Source organism: Oncorhynchus mykiss, chromosome 25 (genome assembly GCF_057628025.1).
Source record: "Oncorhynchus mykiss isolate SJ-2025 chromosome 25, ASM5762802v1, whole genome shotgun sequence".
Taxonomy (NCBI): Eukaryota; Metazoa; Chordata; class Actinopteri; order Salmoniformes; family Salmonidae; genus Oncorhynchus; species Oncorhynchus mykiss.
In genome coordinates, this window is record NC_143046.1 from 60,575,497 (window position 1) to 60,589,783 (window position 14,287).

At 45.1% G+C, this 14,287-nt stretch overlaps 1 protein-coding gene across 6 annotated transcripts in view; it reads right to left on the reverse strand.

Moving 5' to 3' along the window:
- Positions 1 to 14,287, reverse strand: part of LOC110505399 (palmitoyltransferase ZDHHC14) — a 95,920-nt gene that overhangs the window by 34,153 nt on the left and 47,480 nt on the right. The window contains exon 1 of one of the 6 annotated variants that reach the window (XM_090220664.1): positions 13,502 to 13,736. The exons of 4 other annotated variants lie outside the window; for them this stretch is intronic. The gene's annotated coding sequence lies outside the window, so the exon portion shown is untranslated. Of the gene's footprint in view, positions 1 to 13,501; positions 13,737 to 14,287 lie in introns of those variants that run through there. One more of the 6 variants, XM_090220665.1, reaches the window with a different exon arrangement.

Below are 14,287 nucleotides of genomic sequence, written 5' to 3' on the forward strand. Positions count from 1 at the left end.
TTCAACGCCGATATCGATTATTGGAGGTCCAAAAAATATTTTAAATCGGTAACATACATACACACACACACACACACACACACACACATAAAATGCCTTTTTTATCTGCTATATATACATATAAAAATTGCTTTTTTTATCTGCTATATATATATATATATATATATATATATATATATATATAAATAAAATGCTTTTTTATCTGCTATATATACATTGCTCAAAAAAATAAAGGGAACACTTAACACAATGTAACTCCAAGTCAATCACTTCTGTGAAATCAAACTGTCCACTTAGGAAGCAACACTGATTGACAATACATTTCACATGCTGTTGTGCAAATGGAATAGACAACAGGTGGAAATTATAGGCAATTAGCAAGACACAGACCACTTCTCAGTTCCTATGCTTCCTGGCTGATGTTTTGGTCACTTTTGAATGCTGTCGGTGCTTTCACTCTAGTGGTAGCATGAGACAGAGTCTACAACCCACACAAGTGGTTCAGGTAGTGCAGCTCATCCAGGATGGCACATCAATGCGAGCTGTGGCAAGAAGGTTTGCTGTGTCTGTCAGCGTAGTGTCCAGAGCATGGAGGCGCTACCAGAAGACAGGCCAGTACATCAGGAGATGTGGAGGAGGCCGTAGGAGGGCAACAACCCAGCAGCAGGACCGCTACCTCCGCCTTTGTGCAAGGAGGAGGAGCACTGCCAGAGCCCTGCAAAATGACCTCCAGCAGGCCACAAATGTGCATGTGTCTGCTCAAACGGTCAGAAACAGACTCCATGAGGGTGGTATGAGGGCCCGACGTCCACAGGTGGGGGTTGTCCTTACAGCCCAACACCGTAGTGTGGTTTTCCACTTTAATTTTGAGTGTGACTCCAGACCGCCATGGGTTGGATAAATTTGATTTCCATTGATAATTTTAGTGTGATTTTGTTGTCAGCACATTCAACTAGGTAAAGAAAAAAGTATTTAATAAGAATATTTCATTCATTCAGATCTAGGATGTGTTATTTTAGTGTTCCCTTTATTTTTTTTTAGCAGTATATATATATATATATATATGTGACAATTACAACAATACTGAATGAACAATGAACACTTATTTTAACTTAATATAATACATAAAATCTATTTAGTCTCAAATAAATAATGAAACATTTGGTTTAAATAATGCAAAATCACAGTGTTGGAGAAGAAAGTAAAAATGCAATATGTGCCATGGGAAAAAAAAAAGTTTAAAGTTGTAGTTATCATAGGAATTATGACACGGTGACTATTTCTCTCTATACCATTTGTATTTCATACACCTTTGACTGTTGGATGTTCTTATAGGCATTTTACTATTGCCAGCCTAATCTCGGGAGTTGATAGGCTTGAAGTCATAAACTGCGCTGTGCTTCAAGCATTGCTAAGAGCTGCTGGCAAAACGCAGTAAAGTGCTGTTTGAATTAATGCTCATGAGCCTGCTGCTGCCTACTACAGCTCAGTCAGACTGCTCTATCAAATATCAAATCATGGACTTAATTATAATATAGTAAACACAGAAATACGAGCCTTAGGTCATTAATATGGTCAAATCCGGAAACTATCATTTCGAAAACAAAACAATTATTCTTTCAGTGAAATACAGAACTGCTCCATATTTTATCGAACGGGTGGCAACCCTAAGTCTAAATATTGCTTTTACATTGCACAAACTTCAATGTTATGTCCTAATCATGTAAAAAAAAAAATGCAAATTAGCTCACAGTTCGCAACGAGCCAGGTGGCCCAAACTGTTGCATATACCCTGACTCTGCTTGCCCTGTACGCAAGATAAGTGACACAATTTCCCTAGTTAATATTGCCTGCTAACATTCATTTATTTTAACCAAATGCAGGTTTAAAAAAATATATACTTCTGTGTATTATTTTAAGAAAGGCATTGATGTTTAGGGTTAGGTACATTTTTAGAGAATGCGCTTCTTTAAAATCATCACCCGTTGGGCGAAGTTGAAGTAGGCTGTGATTTGATGATAAAATAACAGGCACCGCATTGATTATATGCAACGCAGGATTATATGCAACCTCTACTTCAGACGCCCCCAAGAAACGTGCAGAATATTCCAGATTTCACATTTTGGATTTAGGCCAGTTTGGATCTAGGATGGGGGCTGAAAGGAGGACGGTAGTGATAAGAGGGGTTGATGAGGGCAGTGGTACAGCTAACCAGCACACAGAGAGGCATACAGTAGGAGCGACTCAAGGAGGATTCAATGTCGGCCAAAGCGTCTGCCAGGCACAGGCCCATCTCGCCGGGGTATAAAGAGAATGTAATTGCTATCCTGCAGGGATAGGGAGGTGAAAGGTAGAGGATGAGAACAGGGCATGAGCAGATGGACCTTCACTCACTGACAACACAACAGAACACTTACCTCAGGCTTAATAAGACCATGACCTGAGACACCGGACTTAAGATTCTGGACTTTAAACGACACAAAGAGAAGGGTAGCCTACATACAAGTGCTTACTTCTGAAAGTCAAGTCAACATCACAATAGGCTATTATTAGGTCCATTATTTTCACACCCCTGGGGAGAAAGCCAAACACTCCAGACCCCATCTCATCTTGACAGGCCATCCCTCCATATTTCAGACTGTGTGTGTGTGTGTGTGTGTGTGTGTGTGTGTGTGTGTGTGTGTGTGTGTGTGTCAGCCACACTCAGGTCAGACTGTTCTCTCTTCAGGGGGCTCCAGGGCTTGGCACCACTCAGGCAACGGTCCCAACGAGCCCCCGTAAGACTGTCAATCTGGATAAGTTTGTCAGTCTGGAGTTGTGTGCCCTAAGCAGTTGGTGCCAACTTAAATCCTCAGGGAGACTGCTTTAAAAGGAGACCATCTATATGGTGGATGCCTTCTATGACTGTGCCTTTCACATCAGTGCAGATGAGGGACAAGGAGAAGACACCCTGCTATTTGTGACTATGTATGAGCATTCTCTGTACAGGACAGGAAGTCCCAGCAGCTGCTGTTGGTTCCTGTACGTCTGTCTGCATGGTGAGAGGTAATGAGGCCGATGGGCCCCACAGGGAGACCAGGACAACACAGACAGACACTTTCCCTGAGTTAGCACTCTCTCTGCCTCTCAGACACATGCAGAGGCATACTGTACAGTGGTCCGTGTGTGTGTGTGTGTCCAGTATGCAGAGGCATACAGAAGGTAGGTGGCCATCAGTAACTGCAGAGGCCAACCCAGGCCACTAATTGCTCGACAAGTTATGCTTTTCTTTCTCTCTTTGTCTGGACCCATTTGGTAAAATTCAACTGGCTGCAATTACTGTCCCAGCAGCAGCAGCTCTATTCATGTGCCATGCGGCTCCATCTACAAGGCCTCATCACACAGCCCTTTATCTCCCCGTCAGGGGGACCAATCATAATCCTCCAGACAAGCCAATAAAAGACCTGAGAGACCAGAAACCATCTCCCAGAGGAAACCAATGCTGTCTGGACAAAAAGGGATTGAAATTCATGGAGAAACATCAGGTAGGGTAGGTTTTGATAAAATGTTGTTTGAGTGTGTGTGTGTAATGGGGGGGGGGTACTGTCTGAGTATGTGTGTGCGTGCGTGCTGATTACATAACTCCTGTCCTGGATGTTGAGTCTTCCGCAGACAGATAAACTGTTATTTGTGGGGCACTTTCTCTTCAGTGGGTAACAAAAGTGGGTTTCCAAATGGTGATAACACTGAGCATCTGCTATGTGCTGCAGGCACACACCCTAGGCTAACAATCCAGGCCTTATTTCTAACCAAATGTTGCAATTGCGATTAGACTTGCGATTTAGAGCAACACTTGGGTGAGCTGTTGGAATCATGGAAATATAATTATTATTCTAATTCTATAGTTAGAATATAATATTGGGCACTTTGAATACAGTGTTGTTTGACAAGACATCAAATTAAAATGCTAGGGCCTCCCGGGTGGCACAGTGGTTAAGGGCGCTGTATTGCAGCGACAGCTATGCCACCAGAGACTCTGGGTTCGCGCCCAGGCTCTTTCGTAAACGGCTACGACCGGGAGGTCCGTGGGGCGACGCACAATTGGCCTAGCGTCATCCGGGTTAGGGAGGGCTTGGCCGGTAGGGAAATCCTTGTCTCATCGCGCACCAGCTACTCCTGTGGCGGGCCGGGCGCAGTGCGCGCTAACCAAGGTTTCCAGGTGCACGGTGTTTCCTCCGACACATTGGTGCGGCTGGCTTCCGGGTTGGATGCGCGCTGTGTTAAAGAAGCATTGCGGCTTGGTTGGGTATCGGAGGACGCATGACTTTCAACCTTCGTCTCTCCCGAGCCAGTACGGGAGTTGTAGCGATGAGACAAGATAGTAGCTACTAAACAATTGGATACCACGAAATTGGGGAGAAAACGGGGTAAAAAAAAAAAAAACAATTCAAATGCCAGAGGGGTGTTATTGTGACAGGGTAGGAACCAAAGTGTTGATAAGTGTTTCCTATGGGACTCTTAGCTCTTAGCTATTTCATGCAGGTAAAATATTCTTGCTTTGTGTATTCCTCTTTGATTTAGCAAATACTGTTGCACAAACTGGTATTGGATAGTGGCTGGATGGATAACTGGCTGGATAGCTAATTATGTTTGTTCTGACTCCGTACATTTATTTGCTAGCTAACTAGCGATTAGTATTAGCTGCTAACACAATTTCGGCCCAAGTTGCTAACAAAAGACAAACTAGCCGTTTGCAGATGTGAAACACAAACTAATATTGTAATTATAGAACGCTAGTGGATTTATATTAAGAAGCAAAGTGAAACCCGCATCGTTGTCATCAACATTGTTGCATGTGCAGACTGAATGCAAGTGTGTTGTGGTCGAGGAACAACAAATGCGCTCCTTGAGTGACAGCGGGCGGGGCTAGGTCTGTGTGGAACGCGGCATGGAGAGAGAGAGAGCGGAGAGGGATGACTCAAGTAGCGAACTATAAAAATGGACGTTACACACGGCGTATCACATTTAACAAACCAAACATTCAAATACCGTTATAGAAGGTCAAGTAAAAACCCAAACCGGTCCCTGCATCAATACTGGTATATCATAAAATACGGTATACCGCCCAGCCCTAGGGCACTGGGACACAGATTGCAGTGTGTGTGTGTCAACCTCACTCTTATATCCAACTGCCATTGTAAAATTAAATGGATAAAAAAAAGGATTGGAGAGATTACAGTTCATGTTTTCCATAAAAAGATTACACAGGGAAAAGTGCTACAATTAAATGAGATGAACTTTCCTGAAGTGAAAACACAGCTCTGTAAAGTAGGTCTGAGTTACTGAGCAAAAGGCCTTTTCTCTGGACTGTTTTGAAATCATTACTCAGCCCCAAGGGTTCACTGATCTCTCTGCTCCCGGCTGACTATGATGAACATCCTGATATTCATTTCCACCCTCTCTAGCTTCGTTAGTTACTAGTGAAAAATTAAGGGAGGTTTCAGTTCAGTCCATTTCTGGGGAACTGGCTTTGATGTGGCCATAACGCATAGCCAGACACTGACATTAAAGTCTCGAAGGCACTTACCGATCGACCAAGACAGGAGTACTATTTGGTTGCCTGAAGATTGTGAACACTTGTCCGAAAATGTAAATTAGCTATTTACACGCACAAGTGTCATATGTTTCCTGCCTTTCACCTACACATTATGGAGGAACCCGAAAGATCAGTACTGGAATTATTCAAATTTTGGTTAGCAGTAAAAAAAAATATATAAATTCACTTGCCCCAGGCAATAGGGCATCCGTGTCAATCCCTGCAGGCCTATACTCCTCCTTTCCCCCCATTCTGTCAACATTGCAGGCTTACAGCCTGACTAATCTCAAGTGATAGGACTGGTGGAAGCATTATGATAGAAACCTGCACAAGTCTGTCAGATCCAAGAAATCGTTAAGTAGGACTGACAGAAAGTGCACAGTTAAAATATTCACATTGTGTGGTGTGTGAGTAATGAAGGTCTGTGTTGGGGCATTTCCAATGAAGATTTGCCCCAGTGTTTAACCCAAAAGGTTCAGACTCTCCACCCATCTACACGGGCCGGCATCCGTGACTCACTGAGCCATGAGTGACAGCGGACCTGCTCTGACTTGGAGCCAAGATTTTTTTAGCTTTCATTTACATAACAATGGCTAACTGTGAACTTTACCACCTTCTCACAAAGCAACAGTCTTGAATGATGCAAAGGCTGTTGATTCTGCTCGCCACAAGTCTTCAGTGTCGCACTCCTGATGGAAGCACCATAACATCAGAGCTAACATTAACATAAAACACCGGCGGCCCACTGGTGTAAGGGTAAGTCTCAATAGAAAAGCACCAAACTGTGGCCCAGAACTCTGGTGCAGATGGGGAAACAGTAGGGTCCCAACAGAGCCAGTGCCAGCTGACTGTAGTTAATTGGGTAATGGAGTGGGAATGGGGTCAGAGTTACCGAACCACCTGTTACACTTCACCCCCCTTTGACCTCCTCCTCCTCCTCCTCCCATCCACGTCACCGGACCAATGCCTAGGCTTTACAGGCTAACAGTCTTAACTCAGTTTGTCACGTTACCCTTATGACGACTACCCTTGTCAGAGACTTGAAACTACAACGTGTAGGGCCTCCCGGGAAGCGCAGTGTACTGCAGCGCCAGCTGTGCGCCCAGGCTCTGTGCGCCCAGGCTCTGTCGTAACCGGTCGCGACCGGGAGGTCCGTGGGGCGACGCACAATTGGCCTAGCGTCGTCCGGGTTAGGGAGAGTTTGGCCGGCAGTGATATCCTTGTCTTATCGTGCACAAGGGGCTCCTGTTGGGGACCGGGTGCAGTGTACACTGACCAGATCGTCAGGTGTACGGTGTTTCCTCCGACACATTGGTGCGGCTGGCTTCCGGGTTGGATGTGCGTTGTGTCAAGAAGCAGTGCGGCTTGGTTGGGTTGTGTTTCGGAGGGCGCATGGCTCTCGACCTTCGCCTCTCCCGAATCCGTACTGGAGTTGCAGCGATGAGACAAAACTGTAACTACTACCAATTGGATACCACGAAATTGGGGATAAAAAATACAAATATATATTTTAACAGGTTTAAAAATATATACTTCTGTGTATTGATTTTAAGAAAGGCATTGATGTTTATGGTAAGGTACATTCGTGCAACGATTGTGCTTTTTTCGCAAATGCGCTTTTGTTAAATCATCCCCCGTTTGGCGAAGTTGGCTGTCTTTGTTAGGAAGAAATGGTCTTCGCAACGAGCCAGGCGGCCCAAACTGCTGCATATACCCTGATTCTGTTGCACAGAACGCAAGAGAAGACACAATTTCCCTAGTTAAAAGAAATTCATGTTAGCAGGCAATATTAACTACAGTGCCTTGCGAAAGTATTCGGCCCCCTTGAACTTTGCGACCTTTTGCCACATTTCAGGCTTCAAACATAAAGATATAAAACTGTATTTTTTTGTGAAGAATCAACAACAAGTGGGACACAATCATGAAGTGGAAGGACATTTATTGGATATTTCAAACTTTTTCAACAAATCAAAAACTGAAAAATTGGGCGTGCAAAATTATTCAGCCCCCTTAAGTTAATACTTTGTAGCGCCACCTTTTGCTGCGATTACAGCTGTAAGTCGCTTGGGGTATGTCTCTATCAGTTTTGCACATCGAGAGACTGAAATTTTTTCCCATTCCTCCTTGCAAAACAGCTCGAGCTCAGTGAGGTTGGATGGAGAGCATTTGTGAACAGCAGTTTTCAGTTCTTTCCACAGATTCTCGATTGGATTCAGGTCTGGACTTTGAATTGGCCATTCTAACACCTGGATATGTTTATTTTTGAACCATTCCATTGTAGATTTTGCTTTATGTTTTGGATCATTGTCTTGTTGGAAGACAAATCTCCGTCCCAGTCTCAGGTCTTTTGCAGACTCCATCAGGTTTCTTCCAGAATGGTCCTGTATTTGGCTCCATCCATCTTCCCATCAATTTTAACCATCTTCCCTGTCCCTGCTGAAGAAAAGCAGGCCCAAACCATGATGCTGCCACCACCATGTTTGACAGTGGGGATGGTGTGTTCAGCTGTGTTGCTTTTACGCCAAACATAACGTTTTGCATTGTTGCCAAAAAGTTCAATTTTGGTTTCATCTGACCAGAGCACCTTCTTCCACATGTTTGGTGTGTCTCCCAGGTGGCTTGTGGCAAACTTTAAACGACACTTTTTATGGATATCTTTAAGAAATGTCTTTCTTCTTGCCACTCTTCCATAAAGGCCAGATTTGTGCAATATACGACTGATTGTTGTCCTATGGACAGAGTCTCCCACCTCAGCTGTAGAACTCTGCAGTTCATCCAGAGTGATCATGGGCCTCTTGGCTGCATCTCTGATCAGTCTTCTCCTTGTATGAGCTGAAAGTTTAGAGGGACGGCCAGGTCTTGGTAGATTTGCAGTGGTCTGATACTCCTTCCATTTCAATATTATCGCTTGCACAGTGCTCCTTGGGATGTTTAAAGCTTGGGAAATATTTTTGTATCCAAATCCGGCTTTAAACTTCTTCACAACAGTATCTCGGACCTGCCTGGTGTGTTCCTTGTTCTTCATGATGCTCTCTGCGCTTTTAACGGACCTCTGAGACTATCACAGTGCAGGTGCATTTATACGAAGACTTGATTACACACAGGTGGATTGTATTTATCATCATTAGTCATTTAGGTCAACATTGGATCATTCAGAGATCCTCACTGAACTTCTGGAGAGAGTTTGCTGCACTGAAAGTAAAGGGGCTGAATAATTTTGCACGCCCAATTTTTCAGTTTTTGATTTGTTAAAAAAGTTTGAAATATCCAATAAATGTCGTTCCACTTCATGATTGTGTCCCACTTGTTGTTGATTCTTCACAAAAAAATACAGTTTTATATCTTTATGTTTGAAGCCTGAAATGTGGCAAAAGGTCGCAAAGTTCAAGGGGGCCGAATACTTTCGCAAGGCACTGTACATTTGCAGGTTAAAAATATATACTTGTGTATTGATTTTAAGAAAGGCGTTGATGTTTAGGTACACATTGGTGCAACGACAGTGCTTTTTTCGCGAATGCGCTTGTTAAATCACCCGTTTGGCGAAGTAGGCTGTGATTCAATGATAAATTAACAGGCACCGCATCGATTATATGCAACGCAGGACAAGCTAGATAAACTAGTAATATCATCAACCATGTGTAGTTAACTAGTGATTATGTTAAGATTGATTGTTTTTTTACTGCCACGCAGTCTCCTCGTGGAGTGCAATGTAATCGGCCATAATCGGTGTCCAAAAATGCTGATTACCGATTGTTATGAAAACTTGAAAACGTCCCTAATTAATCGGTCATTCCGATTAATCGGTCGACCTCTAGTTCAAAGGCACTTAAACCGTCTGTCTTGCCAATTCACCCTCTGAACGGCACACACACAATCCATTTCACAATTGTCTCAAGGCTTAAAAATCATTTTTTTTAACCTGTCATCTCCCCTTTATCTACACTGATTTAACAAGTGGCATCAATAAGGGATCAAAGCTTTCAACTGGATTCACCTGGATTCATGTTTTGTACACTCGGTGTACATTCTCACTCTGTTACTGAGGCAGTGTTGGCGTTTTCTAAACTCTCTCTCCTCCTCTCTGTGGTAATACTACCAGAGCAGCCATCAGTCAGTCAGGTCTGGTGGTGGGTGGCACGCTGCTCAGACTCATCCGTGCTTGATGTATTCTCTCCCTGTCCTGGCATCTCGGGGGAATAACACTTCATACTTCTTACAGTGAGTGGGCAGATAATATGTATGCCAGGGTACTGGCTCTTCCATGGCTTGTTCTATAAACCCAGAGAAGACATCAAACACAGAAATACTCAACTCAAAATGTTGCCAATATTATGCAGGAGTAAGAGGTTCATCATCCAGGGTGTTCTATTGGGTTGCCACCACCATCTGTATTCCATATTCTAGCAGAACGTGTATCTTGATAGAGACCGGGTGGCAGTCAAACACAAAGAGCACTGTAGAAATCAATCTATTTTGGGGATGTTCTTTAAGACAGTCATGCATACCCAGCCAGTCACACTGTGTGACCCTGAGGAGAAAACTGTTTGGAGCACATCCTCCGAGGGCCAAAGACATGCATGACAGGCAGACAGAGAGCAGCATTGAGACTATAACCCTGGTTCCACTGCTCTGTCTCTCTTCTCCTCCCCCTGTAACAAGACCGTCTGTCTGCCGGCGTGGGCAGAGGAAGGAGAAGGGATATAGGAAGGAGAAGAAAGGGAGGACAGAAGGGTAGAAGATGGATGAAAGAGCTGTGAAATATAAGGAGGGCCCTGCTGCTGATGCATTTCTCGGACCACACACAGCATGCACTCACCCAAACACTTGAATTGTTCCAACTTCTCAGGAGTCTTGTGGGAAACCTTAATAATCATATAGGGTCTGGCTGCGTCCAACAAACCCTAAATGTCAGTGCATCCTCCTCAGCCGATCGCTCACCATCACACACACACCACCTATTTCCTCTGCAGGGAGAGGTGCAGGAGTTTAGCATGGCCACAGGCTTTAGAAACATCCCCTGACCTTTACTGGCTCGTCAACACTCGGTCTCTGGCACGCACAGCAGAAGAGACCAGGAAGAGGAAGAGACATCTCCACCGTCGTTCTGGTAATGTCTTTCTGAGAGCTTTTGGAGTTGGCATGCACCCACCTGGAGGATGCCAGATTCTCAGTCTCTGCGGTGATGCCACTTCTGCCCAGGGCTTGCATTGCTAAACATGGCAGACAGGCAGACAAACAGGATACCTGGAAAGAGGAGCTGCACTAACAACAGTGGAGATTGATCTACTAGGCTGACTGTGCTGGAGAGTTCCCCTACTATCATATCCAGTACACACATACACTATATACACAAAAGTATGTGGACACCCATTCAAATTAGTGGATTCGGCTATTTCAGCCACGACCGTAGCATAAACATCGAGCACACCGCCATGCAATCTCCATAGACAAACATTGTCAGTAGAATGGCCTTACTGAAGAGCTCAGTGACTTTTAACGTGGCACCATCATAGGATGCAAGTAATTCCGTTAAATGTCTGCCCTGCTAGAGCTGCCCCGTTCAACTGTAAGTGCTGTTATTGTGAAGTGAAAACGTCTAGGAGCAACAACGACTCAGCCGCAAAGTGGTAGGCCACACAAGCTCACAGAACGGGACTGCTGAGTGCTGAAGAGTGTAAAAATTGTCGGCCCTCGGTTGCAACACTCACTACAGAGTTCCAAACTGCCTCTGGAAGCAACGTTAGCACAAGAACTGTTCGTCGGGAGCTTCATGGAATGGGTTTCCATGGCAGAGCAGCCACACATGCCTAAGATCACCATGCGCAATGCTAAGCATCGGCTGGAGTGGTGCAAAGCTCGCTGCCATTGGACTCTGGAGCAGTGGAAACGTGTTCTCTGGAGTGATGAATCACACTTCACCATCTGGCATTCTGACGGACACATATGTGTTTAGCGGTTGCCAGGGGAACGCTACATTCCCGAATGCATAGTGCCAACTGTAAAGTTTGGTGGAGGAGGAATAATGGTCTGGGGCTATTTTTCATGGTTACGGCTAGACCCCTTAGTTCCAGTGAAGGGAAATCTTAACGCTACAGCATACAATGACATTCTAGACGATTCTGTGCTTCCAACTTTGTGGCTAAAGTTTGTGGAAGGCCCTTTCCTGTTTCAGCATGACAATGCCCAAGTGCACAAAGCGAGGTCCATTCAGAAATGGTTTGTATAGATCAATGTGGAAGAACATGACTGGCCTGCACAGAGCCCTGACCTCAACCCCATCGAACACCTTTGGGATGAATTGTAACGCTGACTACGAGCCAGGCCTAATCGCCCAACATCAGTGCCGACCTCACTAACGCTCGTGGCTGAATGGAAGCAAGTCCCAGCAGCAATGTTCCAACATCTAGTGGAAAGCCTTCCCAGGAGAGTGGAGGCTGTTATAGCAGAAAAGGGGGGGACCAACTCCATATTAATGCCCCTGATTTTGGAATGAGATGTTCGACAAGCAGGTGTTTACATAGTTTTGGTAATGTAGTGTAGCAGGGACAGGACAGGAGTCAGGACAGGGGCCCATTGATTTACACAGCAGGCTTTAGCCACTGAGCCCAATGGAGATGGGAGTGAGATGGAGAGTAGGTGAGGTGGAGAGTTATTGCAGGAGAGAAAGAGTGAGTGAGTGAGTGAAAGTGGGAGTGAGAAAGTTGCTCCTCTCAGCAAACCACAGTTCCCCTCTGTGGTTCCCCTAACGATAGACAGATGTGTCCATCCAGCAAACATCTACAACAACACAGGACACAACACTGCACTTCCTGTTACAGGACACACAGTGTATCCCAGACATAGGGCACCGATGAATAGGCACCTTGTTCCGTCCCATTCTGTCTGTAGTTTCACAACAGATCAATACCAGAGGTGAACTGAGGCCCTTTACCACTTTGAATGGAAGACAAGAGCATGAATTATTCAGAAGGCTGCTGGGAATTAAGGAAGAACCAGTTCAAGTTGAGGTCAAACATTACTTCACTCTGTGATCTATTCTAACTTAGCCTGACTGACTGACGGTGTCATCGTTCCAAGGAGTTAGGGAGAGCTCACACCACACTGTCATAACACTACAAGCTAGGCAACATAACAAGCACTTAGGCCAGAGACAAATTGGACAGGGTGCACGTCATGTCACGCCAAGCATCAGTAGGTCTCATTTTAAGGACCACTAATACACTCTGACAGTGTTTCTTTCTGCAAAATGCGACTGACCACAGCAGGCAGAAACTATCTAAATCCCATGCTTCCCTCACACTGTGAAGGCCGCTGAAGCAGGGAGATTCTCTATCTGCCTCGCCCTCTCTCTCCAGGAACCAGTCCCATGAGTTAATATGCCTATATTTAGGCATTCTCTCACAGCAACACCAGCTCTGGTCCTTGGAACCCACTGCACGTTACCTTCAGCAACACTACCAGGAAAATGGATTCAAACTGACAACTAAACCGTGACTTTTATTGTATTTTATTGTCACATACATCGGATAGGTGAGATACTGTGTTTTATCGTTGTCCATCATAGGCCAGGTAGTATATTTCAAAAATCAACACTACTAGGCTTGTACAAATAAAAACACACATCAATCTGAGTTGTCTGTATGAGCCTTTTTACAGACTGACTGCCAGACTTTGGTATTTTCCCACAATATCAACCCAGGCAGGGAGGGAGTTGATGACATGAGCCGAGTTGCCAGAGAGTCTCTCGTCTGTCTGCACAGTTACAACCCTGTAAAACACTGACAGTAAAAAAGGCTTTGTAATAACAGCGTGCGTCGTAAAGGAAGCACCTAACACCAGTAGCAGAGCGGGCTGTAGAATACGCATTCATCCAGTGAAAGAGAGAATACATAACATACCAATGCTATGACAACACCGCATACTCACGTCTCCTAACGCTGTGAAGCACAGCGAGAGGGAGAGCTTCAGCTCCACTAATGAGAGCCCCCTCTGAAGACGAGGCGTTGTCTTCTCAGAGACGTGCAGCCAGTGTGTGTGTGTGTGTGTTCGTGCGCTTGTGTGTGTCAAGTCATAAGGTTGCGCTGCTGGAAAAGAGCATGGCTGTCTAGGCTGAGGACGGACGGGAGCGGCCAGCCACTTACACACCCAGCCCAAGAAATACAGCCTGTAAACGTGAGGAATGAGCCCTGGCGTGGGTGTGCGAGTGTGTGTGTGCGTGCGCGTGACAGAGAGAGATGGAAAGGGAGATGGTAGAGATGGTGAAAGAGCCCAGAAAGATTCATGTGAGATAAGTCACAGAGAGGAAGATGAGCGAGGGGGGGTCAAGGACTATAAAGGTGAAGGCAGAGATAAAACAAAAAGAGTGAGTCTGAAGCAGAGTAAGATGCCTACTCAGATCTGCTTTAATGTGTCTGCATGTCATCCAGCCACAGCATGACTGGAGTATTGGGCAACAGTGGGAACCAGAGCGAGAGCGGGAATGAGGGAGAGGTGGAAGGAGTGGAGGGAATAAGGGAGTGAGAGAGAGAAAGAATCTGACAGTCAGAGTATGCAATCCACATGACATTTAACTCTCTCTCCTCACTATGGGAAAAGCCAGTGACCTTTCTCTCAGTGGGTTAAATCTGGCATTTCTGACAAAGGACCTCTAGTCAGTATTCTAGCCAGGTTAATGTATGGGCAGCATCAATCAGAACCGGAGATTTCATAAAC